Here is a 21,026-nt window from a genome sequence, read left to right as displayed (position 1 = left end):
TATTTTGTAGAAAGTTCCCTTAATTTAGATTCGTTTGAGGTTCTGTCACGGTTAGATTCAGCTGGTAAAGCATATATCAACAGATTGTTATTATCAAACATGGTTGTTATCTAAGTACAAAGCTCAGACCCTTGTCATAAGTAGCCACTCTCAGGACCCTAGTCCCCCGTCTCTTGCCACACCTAAACTCTAACCTCAAGTGATTGACGTATGCCTGGCAGCACCCAGGGTCTTTCCTTCCCAACTCCTGATCTAGCTCCGATGAAGGACCACATTTACCACTCCCCAGCCCCCAGGAGCTCCTGCTCATCCAACTTCACACTATGGTAAGAAAGCAATTCCTCACTGTCTTCCAACTCCTCTCCCCTGCCCCCTCCACTTACCTCATTATTATTATTATTACTATTGAGAAGGAGTTTCGTTCTTGTTACCCAGGCTGGAGTACAATGGTGTGATCTCGGCTCACTGCAACCTCCGCCTCCCAGTTTCAAGCAGTTCTCCTGCCTCAGCCTCCCAAGTAGCTGGGATTACAGGCATGCGCCACCACACACAGCTAATTTTGTATTTTTAGTAGAGATGGGGTTTCTCCATGTTGGTCAGGCTAGTCTGGAACTCCTGACCTCAGTGATCCACCTGCCTCAGCCTCCCAAAGTACTGGGATTACAGGCCTGAGCCACTACGCCTGGCTTTTTTTTTTTTTTTTTTTTTTTTTTCTGAGACAGAGTCTCCCTCTGTCACCCAGGCTGGAGTGCAGTGGAGCGATCTCAGCTCACTGCAGCCTCTGCCTCCCAGGTTCAAGTGATCCTCCCATCTCAGCTTCCTGAGCAGCTGGGACTACAAGCATGCGTCACCATACCCAGCCATTTTTTTTTTTTTTTTTGTATTTTCCGTAGAGACAGGGTTTCACCATGTTGGCCAGGCTGGTCTCGAACTCCTGACCTCAGGTGATCTGCCTGCCTCAGCCTCTAAAGTGCTGGTGTAAGCCATAGTGCCCGGCCTCATTATTGTTCTTTTCCTCCTTCTCCTCATTGTTCTTCCTTTCCTCCTCCTCCATCTCTTTCTCCTTTTTCTTCTTCTCTTTGTTTTTCCTGATATGTTGACTTCACTTTTTTATGCTGGCTTTCTCCAGTAAACTATATCCTTAAGTCCAGACTCTTCTCTTCCCAGATTCACAATCTAAGAAGACCTCCTTTCTCTATAGTTCCAATTTTGAAAAAAAAAATCAGAAAAGACTTTGATGGGCTCTACTTAGTTAACATTCTCACATCAGTGGTCAGAATTTGGTTTCTGTGATTTGAAGCTTCCCTAGAGCCACAAGATTTAGAATGAAAATGCAAATAAAAACCACAACCAAAACAAAATTTTTTTTAAAAAAACAAAAAACAGAAAATAGTGTTATCCAGGACATGGAAAAAGTGGAATCTTTGTGCATTGCTGGTAGAAACATAAAATGGTGCAGCCACTTTGGAAGACAGGCTGGTGGTTTCTAAAAAAGTTAAGCATAGAGTTACCACGTGACCCAGCAATTTCACCCCTTAAGTATATGCCCAAAAGAAATAAAAACAAATGTCCACACGACAACTTGTATGTGAATGTTCGTAGCAGCATTGTTCATAACAGCCAGATGGTGGAAACAACATAAATGTCCATCGGCTGATGAATCAATAAACAAAATGTGATCTATTCATACAATGGAATATTATTCAGCCATAAAGAGGACTGAATATGATGCTAATTGAAAAACACCAAATGCTAAAGACCACGTATTGTGTGGTCCCATTTATGTGATATATCCAGAATAGGCAAATCCATAGGGCTTTCCTTTAAAAATGATTAAAGTGTTCTAGAATGACACAGTGGTGATGGTTGCACCAACTTGTGAATATACTATAAGCCACCTCAAAAAAGTGGATTTTAAATTTTGTGATTCATATCTCAAAAACATTAGAAGGAAAAATATAAAAGGAAATAGCTTCCCAGAAATATGAACTTACCCAAAGCAATACCATGGAAGTCAGAGTGCGTGCTAAATCTCAAGTTGACTAAATGTAACCAATCCAAACTAAGTTACCTTTTAATAGACAAAGAGTCCTCAAAATATAACGGAAGTAGTCGCCATCAAGTCTTGAAGAAGAGTCAAATGACAAGAATTTGTCATTGTCCAACCTTTTTCATCAAAAGGAAACACTGCACCTAGTAGACATGAGTATTTCTACAAGCAAAAAGTATGCTTCATTGTTCTACAGAGATGATTCTCCAAATTCTATCATGGCCTGGATGAACCATCACTAGAAATTCTTAAACTCGGCCAGGTGCAGTGGCTCATGCCTGTAATCCCAGCACTTTGGGAGGCCAAGGCCGGTGAATCACGAGGTCAGGAATTTGAGACCAGCCTGGATAATATGGTGAAACCCCATATCAACTAAAAATACAAAAACTTAGCTGGGCATAGTGGCGGACACCTGTAATCCCAGCTACTCGGGAGGCTGAGGCAGGAGAATCACTTGAACCCAGGAGGCAGAGTTTTCAGTGAGCTGAGATTGCACCACTGCACTCCAGCCTGGGCGACAGAGTGCGACTCTGTCTCGAAAAAAGAAAAAAAAATTCTTAAACTCCCTTTACTCTGACTTCACAGTCTCCAATTTCCTGGATTGCTATTAATTAGGCTTCTGAGAGAAATTCTCACCAAAAGAAGTACTTTGAATGGAAGACAAAAAATTTTAAATCATTAAAGACCTTCTATTTGCATTTTAAGTTAATAAAAATACCTGCTCATGGATACAATGGTGTCAGTTACTCATTTTTCTACTCATAAGCCCTCAGTCACTCCTGGGTGAACTGAAAAAATTGAGTATATGAGGGCAAATCCCAGTACCCGAAGGGAGTTTGATTAGGTGAGGCGGCTCTGTATCAGTTACGAAAGCTTTTGACTCTCCCATTAATAGTGACAAATAAAAACAGCAGCTTTTCCTTAGATAACAAGGCCGGGGGTAGACGGCTGCTACTCGTGATTAAGTTGCTTACAATTCCATTACTAGGTCTATGCCGCCTTTTTGCCTAAAAATATTTCCAGAGCTCATTTCCTCCGTTCAGATATGATTATTGAAACTTGGGTTTAGTGTTTTGACATATACTTTTAAACTGCAACATATTTGTTAGCATTTTAATAACATGTAAGATCTATTAGTAAAGGTTCAAGATATACAAATTATTTAGTAACTTTGTAAAATGCCTTTGTGGCAGCATATGTTAGCTGAGGATGGGCTCTTTGACTTTCCAAAACTGGAAAACAACCATTTTAAAGCTGTAAGATTTCTGCTTTTTAAGTGATGGAGGCTTGAATTTAGATAGTAAAGTAGATTAACCATATATTTTAACAGAATTATGTGTCCATGTGTCCGTTTTCTTTTTTAAAATTCCTACTAGCCTGGGCAATGAAGTGGCACCCCATCTCTACAAAAAAATTCTTCTAAAAATTAGCTAGGTGTGGTGGTGCACCTGTAGCCCCACCTACTTGGAAGACAGGCAGGAGGATCAGCTGAGCCCAGGAATCTGAGGCTGCAGTGAGCTATGACTGCCACACTGCCCTGCAGCCTGGGAGACAAAACAAGACCCTGTCTCTAAAAAATTAAAAATTCAAAATAATGATAAATAAAATTCCTGATTCTGATAAGATACTTAACATGAAATTTACCATCATAACTATTTTTAAGTGTACAATTCAATAGTGTTAAGTCATTGTGCCACCAATTGCCCTGGCTTTTTCATAAAGTAAAAATGAAACTTTGTACCCATTAAACAGCAACTCCCGTTTCCTCTCATCCAGCTCCTGGCAACCACCATTCTACTTTCTGTTTCTATGAGTTTGACTACTCTTAACAGCCTCATATAAGTAAAATCACAGTGTGCGATTTGCAGCTGACACTTAATGAAGTTCTCCCACGTGGTAGTATGTATCCAAATTTTCTTCCTTTTTGAAGCTGAATAATATTTCATGGTATGGATAGACCACATTTTGTTTTATCTGTTCATCTGTCAATGGCCATTTGGATTTTATCCACCTTTTGGCTATTGTGAATAATGTTGCTACGGGCCGGGCGCAGTGGCTGATGCTTGTAATCTCAACACTTTGGGAGGCCAAGGCAGGCAGATCACTTGAAGTCAGGAGTTCGAGGCCAGGCTGGCCAACGTGGTGAAACCCTGTCCCTACTAAAAATACAAAAATTAGCCGGGTGTGGTCATGCATGCCTGTAGTCCCAGCTACTTGGGAGGCTGAGGCAGGGGGATCACTTGAACTCGGGAGGCAGAGGTTGCAGTGAGCCCAGATCGTGCCACTGCACTCCAGCCTCGGTGATAGAGCAAGAGTCCATCTCAATAATAATAGTAATAATAATAATAACGCTATGAAGTTGGCTCTACAAGTATCTGTTCGACACCCTACTTTCAATTCTTTTGAATATATATGGAGACGCGATATTGCTGGATGGTATGGTAATTTTATTTTTAATTTTATGAGGACCCACCATAGTGTTTTCCATAGTAGCGGCACCAATTTACATTTCCATCAACAATGCAGTCTTCCAGTTTCCCCACATCCTTTGCCAACACTTATTTCTGTTTTTTTGATAGTGTCCTTCCTCACGGGTATGAGGTGGCATCTCACTGTGATTTTCATTTGTATTTCCCTAATGATCAGTGGTGTTGAGTTTCTTTTCATTTACTTGGTGACCACTTGTATATCTTCTTTGGAGAAATATCTATTCAAATACTTTGCCTGGTTTTTAATCATGTTACTGGGTTTTTCATTGTTGAGTGGTAGGAATTCTTTACATATTCTGGATATTAAACCCTTCTCAGACAGATAATTTGCAAATATTTTCTCCCATTCTGTAGGTTGCCTTTTCAATCTGTTGATTGTGTCCTTTGATACACAGGTTTTTTATTTTGATGGATCTAATTCATCTATTTTTTCTTTTGTTGCCTGTGATGTTGATGTCACAGCCAAGAAATCATTGTCAAATCTGATGTCATGGATGTTTTTCCCTATGCTTTCTCCTGAGAGTTTTATAATTTTAGCCCTTATATTAAGGTCTTTGATCCATTTTGAGTTAATTTTTGTGTGTGGTGTAAGGTAAGGGTCCAACTTCATTATTTTGCAAATAGATACCCAGTTTCCATGCACTATTTGTTGAAAAAGTTGTCCTTTCCCTGTTGAATGGTCTTGGCACTCTTTTCAAAAGTCATTTGGCTATATATGCAAGGATTTATTTCTGGTCTGTCTATTCTATTGGTCCATGTGTCTGTCTTTATGCCAGTACCACATTGTTTTAATTACTGTTGTTTTGTAATAAAATCTGAATTCAGGAATTGTGAGACCTACAACTGTTCTTTTTTCAAGACTGTTTTGGCTATTGGGGTCCCCTGACATTCCATATTAATTGTAGAATGACTTTTCTATTTCTGAAAAAAATATATATTTGGGATTTTGATAGGGATTACATTAAATCTGTAGATCTTTTTGAGTAATATTGACATCTAAATGCTATTAAGTCTTCCAGTCCAGAACATGAGACATCTTTCCTTTTTTGTGTGTTTTTAAATTTCTTTCAGCAACATTTTGTAGTTTTCAGTGTGCAAGTCATTTACCTCTTTGGAGAAGCTTATTCCTGCGTATTTTATTATTTTTGATATGACTATTTCTAGAACCATTTTCTTAATTTTCTTTTCAGATTGTTCATTGTTCCTGCATAGAAAAACAATGTTATTGTGTGTGTTGATGTTGTATCTTGCTACTTTTTAAAATTTGTTTATAAGTTCTAGCAGTTTGGGTTTTGTTGTTGTTGGTTTGTTTGTTTTGATGGAGTGTCGCTCTGTTGCCAGGCTGGAGTGTGGTGGCGCGATCTCAGCTCACTGCAAACTCTGCGTCCCGGGTTCAAGTGATTCTCCTGCCTCACCCTCCTGAGTAGCTGGGACTATAGGCGCCCGCCACCACGCCCAGCTAATTTTTGTATTTTTAGTAGAGATGGGTTTTCACCATGTTGGCCAGGCTGGTCTCAAACTCCTGACTTCAAATGATCCACCCGCCTCAGCCTCCTAAAGTGCTGGGATTACAGGTGTGAGCTACCGCACCTGGCCTCTTCCTCTTCTTCTAAGGACATCAGTCCTAAGCCGGACACAGTGGCTCATGCCTATAATCCCAGCACTTTGGGAGGCCGAGGTGGGTGAATTGCTTGAGGCCAAGAGTTTGAGACCAGCCTGAGCAACATGGTGAAACCCCACCACTACTAAAGATACAAAAATTTGTTGGGTATGGTGGTGCATATACCTTTAGTCCCAGTTACTTGGGAAGCTGAGGTGGGAGGATCGCTTGAGCCCAGGAGATGGAGATTGCAGTGAGCCGAGATCATACCACTGCACACCAGCCTGGGCAACAGAACAAGACCCGTCTCCAAAAAAAAAAAAAAAAAAAAAAAGGGGGACATCAGTCTTATCAGATTAGGACCTCACTCTTCTGATCTCATTTAACCTCACTTACCTCCTTAAAGGCCCTATCTCCAGAAACAGTCATATTAAGGGCTAGAGCTTCAACATATGAATTTAAGATGACACAATTTAGTTCATAACTGTGGTCATCCTATTCTTGTTTCTGATTTTAGAAGAAAAGATTTCAGGCTTTCACCATTGAGAATGATGTTAGCTGTGGGCTTTTCAGATAGGGCCTTTATTACATTGAGGACATTTTCTTCTATCCCTAGTTTGTTGAGTGTTTTCATCGTGAAATTTTTCCAAATATTAATAATTTTTCTGCATCAATTGAGATGATTATGTGTCTTTTCTTTTAATCCATTAATGTGGTTTATTACATTGATGGATTTTCGTATGTTGAAACCTCCTTAAATTCCAGGAATAAATTTTGCTTGGCCATGGGGTATAATTCTTTTAGTGTGCTGTTAAGTTCTGTTCGCTAGTATTTTGTTTAAGATGTTTGCATCAATATTTAGCCATAATCTTAGTTTGTAGTTTTTTTTTTTTTTTTTTTTTTTTTTTGAGACGGAGTCTCGCTCTGTCGCCCAGGCTGGAGTGCAGTGGCCAGATCTCAGCTCACTGCAAGCTCCGCCTCCCGGGTTCGGGCCATTCTCCTGTCTCAGCCTCCTGAGTAGCTGGGACTACAGGCGCCCGCCACCTCGCCCGGCTAGTTTTTTGTATTTTTTAGTAGAGACGGGGTTTCACCGTGTTAGCCAGGATGGTCTCGATCTCCTGACCTAGTGATCCGCCCGTCTCGGCCTCCCAAAGTGCTGGGATTACAGGCTTGAGCCACCGCGCCCGGCCAGTTTTTTTTTCTTGTAGTGTCTTTGTTTGCCCTTGGTATCAGGGTAATGATACTCTCATGGAATAAGTTTGGAAGGTTTCCTTCCTGTTCAGTTTTTTTTTGCAGAGTTTGAGAAGAATTGGTGTTAATTCTTCTTTAACTGTTTGGTTGAATTCACCAGTGAAGGCATTTGGTCCAGGAGTTTTCTTTTTGGGGAGGTTTTTTGATACTGATGCAATCTCTTTATTAAGGTCTGTTCACATTTTCTATGTATTCATTATTCAGTCTTAATAGGTTGTGTGTTTCTAGAATTTATCCATTTCATTCAGGTTATTGAAATTTTTGGCACATAGTTGATCACAGTATGCTCTTAAAAGACTGTCTATTTCTGTAAGATTGGTTGTAATGTCCATCTTTCATTTCTGATTTAGTCATGTGAGTCTTCTTTTTTTTTTTTTTTTCTAAGTTAATGTAGATAAAAGTTGGTCAATTTTGTTGATTTTTTTCAGAGAAACGACTCTTGGTTTCATTCATTTTCTCTATTGTTTTTCTAGTCTCTACTTTGTTTATCTCTGTCCTAGTCTCATTATTTCCTTCCTTCTCCTAGCTTTGAGGTTAGTTTGTTCTTCTTTTTCTAGATCCATAAGGTGTAAAGTGAACTTGTTGATCTGAGGTCTTTCTCCCTTTTTGAGGTAAGCATTTACAGCCTAAATTGCCCTCTTAGCACTGCCTTTACTGCATCCCATAAGTTTTGTTATGTTGTGTTCTCTTTTTCATTTATCTCAAGATATTTTCTAATTTCTTTTATAATTTCTTCTTTAAACTTTTGGTTGTTTGAGAGTGTGTTGTTTAATTTCCCCATATTTGTGGATTTTCCAGCTTTCCTTCTGTTATCAATTTCTAGTTCCAGTCTACTGAGATTAGAAAACATATGATCTATAATTTCAATCTTTTCAAATTTATGAGCACTTGTTTTGTGGCCTAGCAGACTTTCTTAATTTTTGGGAAGATGCTGCTTTTCTCTGTGATTTTGGAATGACCTATGATTGTACAATATTACTGGCTTTGTAAATGTTGAGATTTGTTTCTCATTTGAACAAAATCTAGAGCTAAAATTGGAAGGACTGCTAGAAGAATCTAGAGGCTCCTCAGCTTGTGGCTTCTCCACTTTCCACACAGGGGTTCCAAAGTTACCATGCTCTTCTGTATCAGGCCTGATGCAAAAGGAAGAGAATGAAGAATTGTCTATGGGAGGTTTTTGTGGGCCAGGCTTGGAAGTGGTTCTCACCACATTTCATTGGCAGGAATTCAGTCACACAACCGTACTTAACTCTTCAGGAGGCTAGGAATGTAGTCTAACTGTGAGCCTAGGAAGAGAAGAAAATGGGTTTCATGAATAACTGCCACATTCTAGAATTCTATCTACAGTCAAACCATCAATCAAATGGACATTCAATCAAATAAAAATTCAAGAAAGAATTTTTATTTCCACGTACTCTCTCTTAGGAAACTAATTGAAGATGAAATTCAATCAAGTGAAGAAGGAAACCAAGAAAGAGAGAAATGCAGGATCTAGAAACGGTGAATCCAAATCAGGGGACAGTGAACGAGAGGTGCAGGCTCAGAGCTGTTCCGCAGACCTGGGGAGCAAGCAGCCTGAGGACGAACAAGCCAAGTTCCCACAGGGCAAGTCCTTGAGAGTAGAAGGGAGAGGATGGAATAGACGGGAGACTTCAAGTTTGGATATACTTGAGGATATGCATTTTTGGTGTTGTTGTTGTTGCTTGAGACAGGGTCACGATCTATCACTCAGGCTGGAGTGCAGTGCCATGATCACAGCTCACTGCAGCCTTGACCTCCCAGGCTCAAGCGATCTTCCAACCTCAGCTCCCCAAATAGCTGGCATCACAGGTGCACACCAGCACACCTAATTTTTTATTTTTAGTAAAGATGCAATCTCACTATGTTGCTCAGACTGGTCTCGAATTCTTAGGCTCAAGTGATTGTCCCGCCTTACCCTCCCAAAGTACTGGGACTGTAGGCATGAGCCAATGTGGCCAGCCAGAAAATACATTTGAACTTCGTAACTGGAAATTTATCTATAGAATGACATAGATATGTAATATTAAATTCATAAACAAAAAAAGAACATGAATTGACAGTGAATAACACTTTCACAAACATAAGAAGATAGTTCTTCAATTGTTCATTAATCAAGACTCTTAATCAGGACCTATGAAAATCAACCCTAACTGATTTGAACAGAAAATGAATTTCTTGAAAGGTATCAGTGACTCTGGGAACTGCTGGAGGCTCATTAGTTACCCAGTGGGGCCCACAACCACAATGAGGCTGTACAGGGAGAACCCCACTATTACCACCATTGCTAAGCAACAGATGACATAGTTGATGCTGTCCAACCAATCACAATGGACAGTGGGTGTTGTACTGCACCACTAAGTCCCTTCCCCACCATTCTCCCGCCCCTGAACCTGGATGTCATTGCCACCACCACCACTGCCCAGAAATTCTCAATATCCATGACTCTTTTCATGAGCTGCTCCCAATTTAAAACATACTGATGCATAAGATTGGCTCTGCCTGGGTTAAATGCCTACCCAATACCAGCAAGGGAATCTGGGAGGTTAAAAGTATTTGCATTTTCTATTTCCTGTAATAGTAGAAGAGCTCTGCTTCCCCCAGGACTGATTAGGTGGAAAATGCCTCAAATATATGAAAAATTTCAAGTTCTAGATAGCAGAAAAGAAATATTGACTGCACATTGATTATCAACTTTTATAATCAATCTATCAACAAATCATAGGAAAGTTAACTACAGTTAACTTGATCAGACTTTAAATATTAGCATTCACAATAAAAAAATAAAGATGCAGCTGATAGAGATGCGAAGAAAAGGATGGTGATGCTGATGAGTAGTAAAGAAAAGAGAACAAGAGGCAAGATTTTCATCTGCCTAAGTGAGGAATTGAAAGACACCATCTATAAAATAAAAATGGAGAGTTGGGTATCATTTTTTAGTTTGGAAATAGAAATTAAGAGACAAATGGAAGATTTTTTTCTAACTGTACTGGAGAGAAAAATAGGAGAGGATGCTAATCTTAAGTTACATACTCCACTATGATATAAGGAAGTTAAAATACAGTGCCTAACATTTATAAATCAAGAAATCACTGTATATGCATATTATTTAGAGCTATGGGGAAAAAAAATACTAGAAATAGTAGAAGATGGGCCAGTAAGGTATGGAGAAATGGATTCCAGCACTCGCTTTTCATTTCAAGTTCTTGTGTACAAGTTGACTTTTTTAAAGCTCATACAGGCATTATCTTGCTTTTTTCATGCAGCTTGGGAGATTCTTCAATGGAAAGATTCTGTCTCTCCCTCTCATATTCATAGGTCAAGACCTTATACATTTAGATCACTTATTAATATATTTTTCATAAAACAGAAAAGTATTTCCTGTAAGAAAACCTCATACCTTGATCATATTCTAATTCAAGTTTCTATTTATCTGTTTACTCTTAATATTGTTATCTTCCTTAATCTGGATGAAATCTTCTTGATGACATTCCAGAATTCTGTTCTGGCTTGGGTAATACAGAGAGAAAAAAGCTTCCAGAATAGCATTCTGCCGCCTCACCTTTTAAAGTCCTGTATGTATCAATGTGTGTGTGCAGATGTGCCTACTAGGATATGTGCAACCCATATCTCCACAAGCCACGTCACTCAGAATTACAGAAACTCCAGCCCTCCCCAAATGGCACCAGTCCCTCATGTTTTGTTTTGTTTTTTTTTTTTTTTTTTTTGAGATGGAGTCTTGCTCTGTTGCCCAGGCTGGAGTGCAGTGGCCGGATCTCAGCTCACTGCAAGCTCCGCCTCCCGGGTTCAGGCCATTCTCCTGCCTCAGCCTCCCGAGTAGCTGGGACTACAGGTGCCCGCCGCCTCACCTGGCTAGTTTTTTGTATTTTTTAGTAGAGACGGGGTTTCACCATTTTAGCCAGGATGGTCTCGATCTCCTGACCTTGTGATCCGCCCATCTCGGCCTCCCAAAGTGCTGGGATTACAGGCTTGAGCCACCGCACCCGGCCCAGTCCCTCATGTCTTATCCTCTTTCATCTATAGCCTGGTACCCACCATATTCCTTCTAGGGTCTAGCTCCCCTGGAATATCTCTCCCCTGAAATGTCACCTGGGCCCCCTAATGACCCAAGGAAATTTTGTAAAACACTCCTTTTATTGTTGCTTTTTTATTAGAGTCCCTTCTCCTTAGGGCCCAAGCAAGAATCTCTTGAGAGCCGGCTGGGCATGGTGACTTACGCCTGTAATCCCAGCACTTTGGGAGGCCAAGGCGGGCGGATCACCTGAGGTTGGGAGTTTGAGATCAGCCTGACCAAAATAGAGAAACCCCATCTCTATTAAAAGTGCAAAAAAATTAGCCGGGCATGGTGGTTCATGTCTGTAATCCCAGCTACTCAGGAGACTGAGGCAGGAGAACCCCTTGAACCCCAGAGGCAGAGGTTGTGGTGAGCCAAGATTGTGCCATTGCACTCCAGCCTAGGCAACAAGAGCAAAACTCTGTCTTAAAAAAAAAAAAAAAAAAAAAAAAGGAATCTCTGAGAGCCAAGCCAGAGGCAAGGTGATGAGCACGGGAGTCACCCCCACTTGCCCATTGTGTTAGGGTGGGCTGCTCTAACAGAGTATCATAGACTGTGTGGCTTATAAACAGCAGAAACTTCTTCCTCACAGTCTGGAGGCCAGAAATCCAAGATCAGGGCAGCAGCATCATTGGGTTCTAGTGAGGACTCTCTTCCGGGCTGCATATGGCCGCCTTCTTGTTCTGTCCTCATGTGCCAAAAAGTGCAGAGAGAGCTCTCTGGAGTCCCTTTTATAAGGACACTACTCCTATTCATGAGAGCTCCGTCTTCATGACCTAATTGTCTCCCAAAGGCCCCATCTCCTAAGACCATCAATTAAGGGTAAGGACTTCAACATATGAATTTGTGAGGGACACAAACATTCAATTCCTAGCACCCATTGTCTTTGACCACCATGAGCCCTTTGACTCCCCCTTCCATTAAGATAACTTTCCTTGTGGATTTCTGGCTCTCTTGTGGGCTTGCTAAACACCAGGGTAAACACAATTTGTGTGTGTTGTTCAAACGTTGCATAATTCTACACCCTCGTTATAGAGAGATTAAGCTCATTTGAAGGTTGAGGTCAGTCCCTGGTCTGCTAATTACCCAAGATAGAACTGGGTCACTCAGGAACTAAAAGTACAGGAGAGGGAACAGGGGGTTGGGTCCTGCTGTGGTGTCTGTAGACAGGCTGTCAAAAGAGTAACTCGGAGGAACACAATGAGGCTTGAAGCACTGGGTAAGTCTAACCATGGTACAGGCTCAGTGGCCAAAGCAGAAAACATAGTCCAGATTGGAACTATCACAAATACACATCCAGATACAAACACACACCAAGGCCCAGGGCCAAGAAACACATTCCAAAACCCAGGGCATCAGAGGCAGTCCAAACTGACTAAGCAAGATGGCACATCAGTAAGCCAAGCTGATACAACACTGAGACAGAGTCAGACACCCAAGTCTAGAAAAGTGTCTCAGGTCAGGGATAAATCCAACTGTCCACATTAAGAAGTCCTGCAGCACTTAAAAAGGAGACAAGCTGGGAGCAGTGGCTCACGCCTGTAATCCCAACAGTTTAGGAGGCCAAGGCGGGTGGATCACCTAAGGTCAGGAGTTCAAGAGCAGCCTGGCCAACATGGTGAAACCTGTCTCTACTAAAAATACAAAAAAAATTAGCTGGGTGTGGTGGTGTGTGTGCCTGTAATGCCACTTGCTCGGGAGGCTGGGGCAGGAGAATCACTTGAACCCAGCAGGCGAAGGCTGCAGTGAGACAAGATCATGTCACTGCACTCCAGCCTGGGTGACAGACTGAGACTCTGTCTCAAAAAAAAAGAGAGACAGTAGACAGGGAGTAATTTTTTTTTTTTTTTAATGAGACAGAGTCTTGCTTTGTTGCCCAGGCTAGAGTGCAGTGGTGCAATCTCAGCTACTGCAACCTCCACCTCCCAGGTTCAAGTGATTTTCCTGCCTCAGCCTCCCAAGTGGCTGGGACTGCAGGCATGCGCCACCATACCCAGCTAATTTTTGTATTTTTAGTAGAGACAGGGTTTCACCATGTTGGCTTGGCCAGGATGGTTTCGAACTCTTGAATTCCTGATCTCCCCGCCTTGGCCTCCCAAAGTGCCGGGATTACAGGCGTGAGCCATCGCACCCTGCCAGTTTTTTTGTATTTTTAGTAGAAACGGGGTTTCACCACATTGACCAGGCTGGTCTGGAACTCCTGACCTCAGGTGATCCACCTGCCTCGACCTCCCAAAGTGCTGGGATTACAGGTGTGAGCCACCGCGCCTGGCTAACAGTGAGCAATTCTATGGCTATGTGTGACTAGGGTCCTCTGGCTTACATATAATACCTCTTAATTTTTCATTCGTCCTTCCTTAGAACTCAGTAAGTCTTTTTGAAAATGCCATCCTGTGCAGATGTGGGAGGGACACTTTGTTTACACTGGGGTACATTGTTACTGGAGAAAGTCCCTGGGGCCAATGGTCATCACAGTGGAGAACCCCCAAAGGAAAACCCCAAGAAAGGAGTGTTTCAGGGAGACTGGTCCTATTGCTTGCCATAACCCCAACCCCCTAAACCCTCCCCACTGATCCTTCCCAAGCTAAGAATTTAGGGGTTTTGTGACTTGTGTCATAAACAGGGATGGTTCCCTTACAGTCTCTAGAAGAAGTCCAGACTTGAATAGATCAGGCAGGAAACAGCTTAGAACAGGTATTTGAGCAGTAACACAGTGAAGATACCATCTAAACTGAGGGTGGGGTCTCCAGGCTAAGATACAAGCTAATCGGGTCATAGTAACGAGTGGGTAGAATGATGTGGCGGAGACTAGCTATGCATCCATCAGATACACCTCCTGTCCTGACCGGGTGCACAGCTACCTTTCATTTCCAGCTCCTTTGCAGGCAGGTGTGGTCATGGGACTGAGTTCTACTCAAAGTGGGCAGAAGTGATGAGCACCACTTCCAGTCCACACCCAGGTAAACCTCCCAAAGGCCATTTCCTATGCTCTTTCCCCTTTCCAGAGCAACTTTGGGAGCCACATGTGGAAGACGGCACGGACGGGATGAGCCTGGGTCTCTGTATCTCTGCTGCTGAGCACGCTCACTGAGTAGGATCAACCACTCGGACTTTATCTTCATGAGAAATCACACTCTCTCGTGTGGCACACAGCCGCTGAGATCTGGGAGTTCAGCGATTGCAATGGCTTGCCTTACTTTACAATTACCTTTATAAATACCAAGAAAACCACCAAAAGATGCCCAAACAGGTTGGTCTCCGGTCCAGCCTTGCACGTCACAACATTGCTCTCAGCAGCCCCGGCTGAATCTTCCGCTCTGTATCTGCCCTTCATTTCACCTTCTATTCACAGCCAAGCTTCTTGAAATAGCAGTCTGCGTATTTCTCCACTTCCTCTTCTCCCACTCATTCCTCGCTTCATAGAATCCAGATCATGCCCCACACCCTACTGAAACTGCGCCTATGACCTCCCGGCTATCAAATCCAACCTAACACTTTTCGTTCCTTATGGAGTGGCTTTTAATATGCAACAACAGACTTCAAAAAATATTACATTTCTATGTTTCTTAAAACATTCATCTGCTTCCGAGCTTCCTGTCCCTCTGGGTAAGGAGGAAATCCCACCTCAGCCATTACTGGGGCTTTTGTCCCAGGCCCAGGGCCATGCAAGTTTCAGGAAGGCTTTAGACGGCAGGGAACATCGTAGGCTGCTGGGTCTTTGGTGCATGAAGGCTGGAGTGATATGCTTCTTGTCCAGCCATTTGCTTCCCTTGGAAGTGAGTGGCTCTCCTTCATCTGTTCTAAGCCAGTCTCTACATAGGCTGGAAAACCTGGCGCCTCCCTGGATAGACACAGCACTGCCACTTACCCAGGGGGTTATCAGGAGAATCCACAGGCCTCCATTCATTTCCACATTCTTTTTTTTTGAGACAGAGTCATGCTCTGTGACCCAGGCTGGAGCGCAGTGGTGCAATCTCAGCTCACTGCAACCTCTGCCTCCTGGGTTCAAGCAATTCTCCTGCCTCAACCTCCCCAGTAGCTGGGATTACAGGCATCCACCACTATGCCGAGCTAATTTTTGTATTTTTGGTAGAGGCAGGGTTTCACCATGTTGGCCAGGCTGTTCTCCAACTCCTGACCTCAAGTGATCCGCCCGCTTCGGCCTCCCAAAGTGCTGGGATTACAGGTGCGAGCCACCGCACCCGTCCAGTTCCCCATTCTTTAAAACACTTCTCTCACTATCTCACTCCCAGTTTTGCAATCTCGTTGGACACCTCTTTTGCCTTCAAGCAATTCAGCCTTTTTTTTTTTTTTTTTTTTTTTTTTTTGAGGTCCCAGAAGCCAAGGGAATCTTTCATCTCCAAACTCAAAATCTCTTCTTGGTCTGGGGAAAGGTGAGAATATCTCTCCCAACACATCACTCATAAATTAAAGCCTCAGTAGGTTACCTGGAGGCTCTACCTTGATCTCTCTGAGGCTTGAAACAATGTACCTTCACTGCGCGGCTCCTCTTCTTAGAATTATATGAACATTCTCTCTGAGATCATTTTCTTTCTTTCTTTCTGGTTTTTTTAATTATTTTATTTTTTTGAGACAGAGTCTCACTCTGTTGCCCAGACTGGAGTACAATGGTGCTATCTTGGCTCACTGCAACCTCCGCCTCCCGGGTTCAAGTGATTCTCCTGCCTCAGCCTTCCGAGCAGCTGGGATTACAGGTGCCTGCCACCATGCCCGGCTAATTTTTGTATTTTTATTAGAGACGGGGTTTCACCATGTTGGCCAGGCTGGTCTCGAACTCCTGACCTTGTGACCCACCCACCTTGGCCTCCCAAAGTGCTAGGATTACAGGTGAGAGCCACTGCACCCGGCCTCTTTCTGGTTATTCTTTCTTAGACCACTTTTTTTTTTTATTCCCCAAAATATTCTGAACAAATACGTATTCTCCTTATACATTTTTTAAGTTGACATAAAAAAGTAACCTAAGTCTAAATAGCTACAAAGAATAAATTGTATAGTATAAGTATCAATATTCTGTTTTATTTTATTTCATTTTAAAGACAGGGTCTTGCTGTGTTGCCCAGGCTGGTGTGCAGTAGTGTGATCATAGCTCACTACAGCCTCAGACTCTTGAGCTCAAGTGCTCCTCAGCCTCCCAAAGAGATAGGACTACAGACATGCACCACCATGCCCAGCTTTTTGTTGTTGAGCATGTTGCCTAGGCTGGTCTCAAACTCCTGGGTTTCAGCGATCCTCCTGCCTCGGCCTCCCCAAGCATTGGAATGACAAGCATGAGCCACTGCGCCTGGCCAGTACCAATATTTAAAATAAAACTATCATACCATTCTTCAAAATAGATCTAATGAAATCTCAAATACACGGTGGTTTGTTATAGCCTACTGCATATTTTAAAAACGTTTTTAACAGTTGGCATTTTATTAATATATAGTTTATTTTTCTCTTTGATATCCTATTTATTTTTCCACAGAATTGAACCCTTGTGAAATATGTTTTGTACTTTATAGTCTTTTATCGTTCACTATCTTTACTTCTCTGAAAATAGGTATAAATTAAAATTGTCTGCACTTCCCATAGCTACAGGCCTCTAAGTATTAAAGATTTCCTCTGGATTGTATTATTACAATGATTACTGGTACACAATTGATTAAATATAAATTTGATACATAATTATTAAAAAAGCCTTCCCCTCAGCTTTACTGAGGTGTAATTTACATCACCCCCAAATTCACCCATTTTAAGTGCACATTTTGATGAATATGGGCAACTGTGTTCAGTTATGTAACCAAAACCACAATCAAGATCAAGATATTTGCTGGGCACAGTAGCTCGTGCCTGTAATCCCAGCCCTTTGAGAAGCCAAGGCAGGCAGATGACTTGAGGTCAGGAGTTTCAGACCAGCCTGGCCAACACAGCAAAGCCCTTTTCTACAAAAAGTACAAAAATTAGCCAGGCATGTTGGCACACGCTTGTAATCCCTGCCACTTGGGAGGCTGAGGCAGGAGAATCACTTGAACTCTGGAGACGGAGTTTGCAGTGGGCTGAGATCAGGCCACTGCACTCCAGCCTGGGATACAGAGTGAGACTCTGTCTCATAGAAAAAAAAAAAACAAGATATAAAACATTTCCTCAACCCCAAATTTTCCTCTTGCCTCTTTGCAAGCAATCCCCTAATACCTAGTTCCGAGCAATCACTGATCTGGTTTCTGTCACTATCGTCTTGCCATAAAAAATTTTTATGGGAAATGTATCATTTAACAGATGAGGCTGGAGATATATGTCTTTTCTCGTATAGTTTAGTTATCTGTTGGTAAATATGACCTTTTGCTAGAGTGAAGCAGGATTCGGCATCCATTTTATTCCTATTTTTTCATTTTTATAGATGGAAGCTCTGAGATACTTTATTCACATAAATGGTGGAAGGAAAAGGAAGATTTTTTTTATAGCAATTTCTTTCGATTGTTTGAACTCCTTTTGAGTTTAAGCCAAAAATCACAGAGTGATCTATGAGCACAAGCAATCTATAGGGATTTAACAGCTGACAAGGTTCAGTAAGGTCCTACTTCAGCTTTGTTGAATGCAGAGCTGGAGGCCACTTGGCTGACAGAGGGTCTGTCACCTGGCACTGGATTCATTTGCTGTCTCAGAACCAATATCAATGTTCCTAATTGCCGCTTTGTTTGGGGCCCCAGTGGTTTTCCACAGTCCAGCAAAATGCAATATGGTGCTACGAAGAGTATTGCCTTTCTCTTGGAAAGTGGAAGAAAGACAACAGTGAACAGATAAGAATGGAGACACCAGCCCACTCCCCACCTCCCCAGCACAGGCGTGCTCTCAGGCAGAGCAAGTGGAGGGAAGTTACAAACGGAAGTGAGAATCTCAAAATGGATTCTTAAAACCTGCATGCTCACATATGCTTTGCAGTCTTCGGACATGCCTACAGCACTTGAACCCAGTTTCAAGGCCTGTGCCTTAAACAGCTAGTATGTGTTCAGATTGGGCTCCAGGTCCTCTTCATCACTTCTACTTCTCCACACTGTCCTTATGTGACTTGATCCATACATTCGGCTTCAGTTCCATAGACAGGCTGATAACTCCCAAATCTCTTTTCTGCAGCTCAGACCTCTATCCTGAGTCTAACAGCCACACATGCAATTGGCCATTCAACAGCTTCACTTTCCACTTTTCTGAGTTAGAATGGACATGCTTGCTTTCTTTCCTCTTTTTTTTTTTTTTTTTTTTTTTTTGAGACAGAGTCTTGCTCTGTCTCCCAGGCTGGAGTGCAGTGGCGTGATCTTAGCTCACTGCAATGTCTGCCTCCCAGGTTCAATCGATTCTGCTGCCTCAGTAACTGGGATTACAGGTGTGTGCCACCACACCTGGCTAACTTTTGTATTTTTAGTAGAGATGGGGTTTCACCATGTTGGCCAGGCTGTTCTCAAGCTCCTGACTTCAGGTGATCCACCCACCTCGGCCTCCCAAAGTGCTGGGATTACAGGCGTGAGTCACCGCGCCTGGCTGCATGTTTCTTATACGTACACACTTATCCTAACCTATATTTTGAAAAAAAAAGTCAACCCCTTATATTGAATTGGGAACAAAGTAGCTAACATTTTTCTGGCACTTTATAGCCAAAGTGTTTTCATCTCTGTACATGTGTGTTTATAGGATAATGTATATAATGTATACATGTGACTCGTACAGCAAATGCTTGTATGTTACAGATGAAGAAACTAAGACTCAGTAAAATGAAAATTCTACTACATTCCAAAAAACAAGAAAGAAACAAATGATTCATTCCGTGCCGTGACTTGGTTGGACAGAAATGACTTAAATAAAAATCAACATATGTCTATGTATAGCAGGAGGTACACTGATGTTCAGGTAGATAATAAAAAAGAATATTTATTCACAGGTTTTAATAAAAAGTAGAATACATTTATAATCTATATAAAAGCATTTTATCTCCTTTCCTTATGGAAATATGAAAACAATTAAAATTGGTTGGCTGGAAAATAAAGAAATCAATCCATAACAGCTAAGGTCCAAAAGAACTTGATTACCAAATACCAACAAATTAAGGGCTGTTCTGCCAGAAACAGGAGGTTAGATGTGTAACTTCCTTGGCTTCCTTCCAGCGATTTAATTCTACACAAAAGAAAAAAACAGTAAAGCGTGCCTATTCTTTTTGCATTGTATTTTCAACATAGTTATTCGTTGAATGTACATTTCCTGCCCTAAGCAACATGTTTGTAGATTGAGAGGAAAAAACAATCTCTCAGGCTAAATCTTGAACAAATGTTGTTCGTAACAAACCCCAAAACAAAAGGGCATCTTGGTAGTGGTTTGAGTTTCCATACAACATAAATATAAAATGTGGTATTTTACAAATATGACAGGCAAGTGATCAACCAAGTCTTTTTTTTTCGAGACAGAGTCTCTGTCATCCAGGCTGGAGTGCAGTGGCACGATCTCGGCTCACTGTAACCTCTTCTGCCCAGGTTCAAGCCATTCTCCTGCCTCAGCCTCCCGAGTAGCTGGGACTACAGGCACCTGCCACCGCGCCTGGCTAATTTTTTTATATTTTTAGTAGAGATGGGGTTTCACCATTTAGCCAGGTTGGTCTTGAACTCCTGGCCTCGTGATCCACCTGCCTTGGCCTCCCAAAGTGCTGGGATTACAGGTGTGAGCCACTACGACTGGCCGTGATCAACCAAGTCTTTAAAAATCTGCTTCTTTCCTCTCCCTCTCTTTCTCTTTTTTTCTTTTTGCTTTAGTTCCCTTTGTTTTTTTTTTTTTTTTTTTTTTTGGGTTTTTTTTTGGGTTTTTTTTTGGTTTTTTTTTTTTTTTTTTTTTGAGACAGTCTCTCTCTGTCGCCAGGCTGGAGTGCAGTGGCGTGATCTTGGCTAACTGCAACCTCTGCCTCCCGGGTTCAAGTGATTCTCCTGCCTCAGCCCCCCGAGTAGGTGGGACTACATGTGCGTGCCACCACGCCCAGCTAATTTCTGTAATTTTAGCAGAGATGGGGTTTCACCATGTTGGCCAGGATAGTCTCGATCTCTTAACTCGTGATCTGCCTGCCTCGGCCTCCCAAAGTGCTGGGATTACAGGCATGAGCCACCATGCCCAGCCTGTTTTTCTGTTTGTAGTCTTTGGATCTTGTTTATTATTTCTGTACAGTTCATTATATATCTGTACAGTTTATTGTTTTATGCACACATCAAACTTTCCATTTCCTTCATCATATGTGTTACTCTCATATTCATCTCCATTGTTTGTACATTGTTGAGATGTGGATGCAGAACTCTAAGCCTTTGCTGGTTGATGGTGAATGAAGCCTATTCTGTTACATGTTTTATCTGACAGAAGCCTACAAAGGTAAAAGCGCAGCCAGTCAATGAATGAGGGGAGGTGGGCTTTGAATAAGGGGATGGACACATTCCAGTTGAACCAATTTAAAGTTTTATATCTGTCCGGGCACAGTGGCTCATGCCTGTAATCCCAGCACTTTGGGAGGCTGAGGCGGGT

The 21,026-nt window shown here is 42.0% G+C and overlaps 1 long non-coding RNA gene across 3 annotated transcripts in view; it reads right to left on the bottom strand.

Moving 5' to 3' along the window:
• Nucleotides 1-21,026, bottom strand: part of LOC139356419 (uncharacterized) — an 81,572-nt gene that overhangs the window by 11,556 nt on the left and 48,990 nt on the right. For 2 of the 3 annotated variants that reach the window (XR_011608272.1, XR_011608273.1), the window contains exon 2: nucleotides 8,598-8,676. This is a non-coding gene — a long non-coding RNA (uncharacterized lncRNA). Of the gene's footprint in view, nucleotides 1-7,013; nucleotides 8,677-21,026 lie in introns of those variants that run through there. The other variant, XR_011608271.1, reaches the window with a different exon arrangement.

The sequence above is a fragment of the Macaca nemestrina genome, chromosome 9 (assembly GCF_043159975.1).
Source record: "Macaca nemestrina isolate mMacNem1 chromosome 9, mMacNem.hap1, whole genome shotgun sequence".
NCBI lineage: Eukaryota > Metazoa > Chordata > Mammalia > Primates > Cercopithecidae > Macaca > Macaca nemestrina.
Note: the sequence above shows the minus strand (reverse complement) of the source record. Positions and strands in the feature narration are given on the sequence as shown.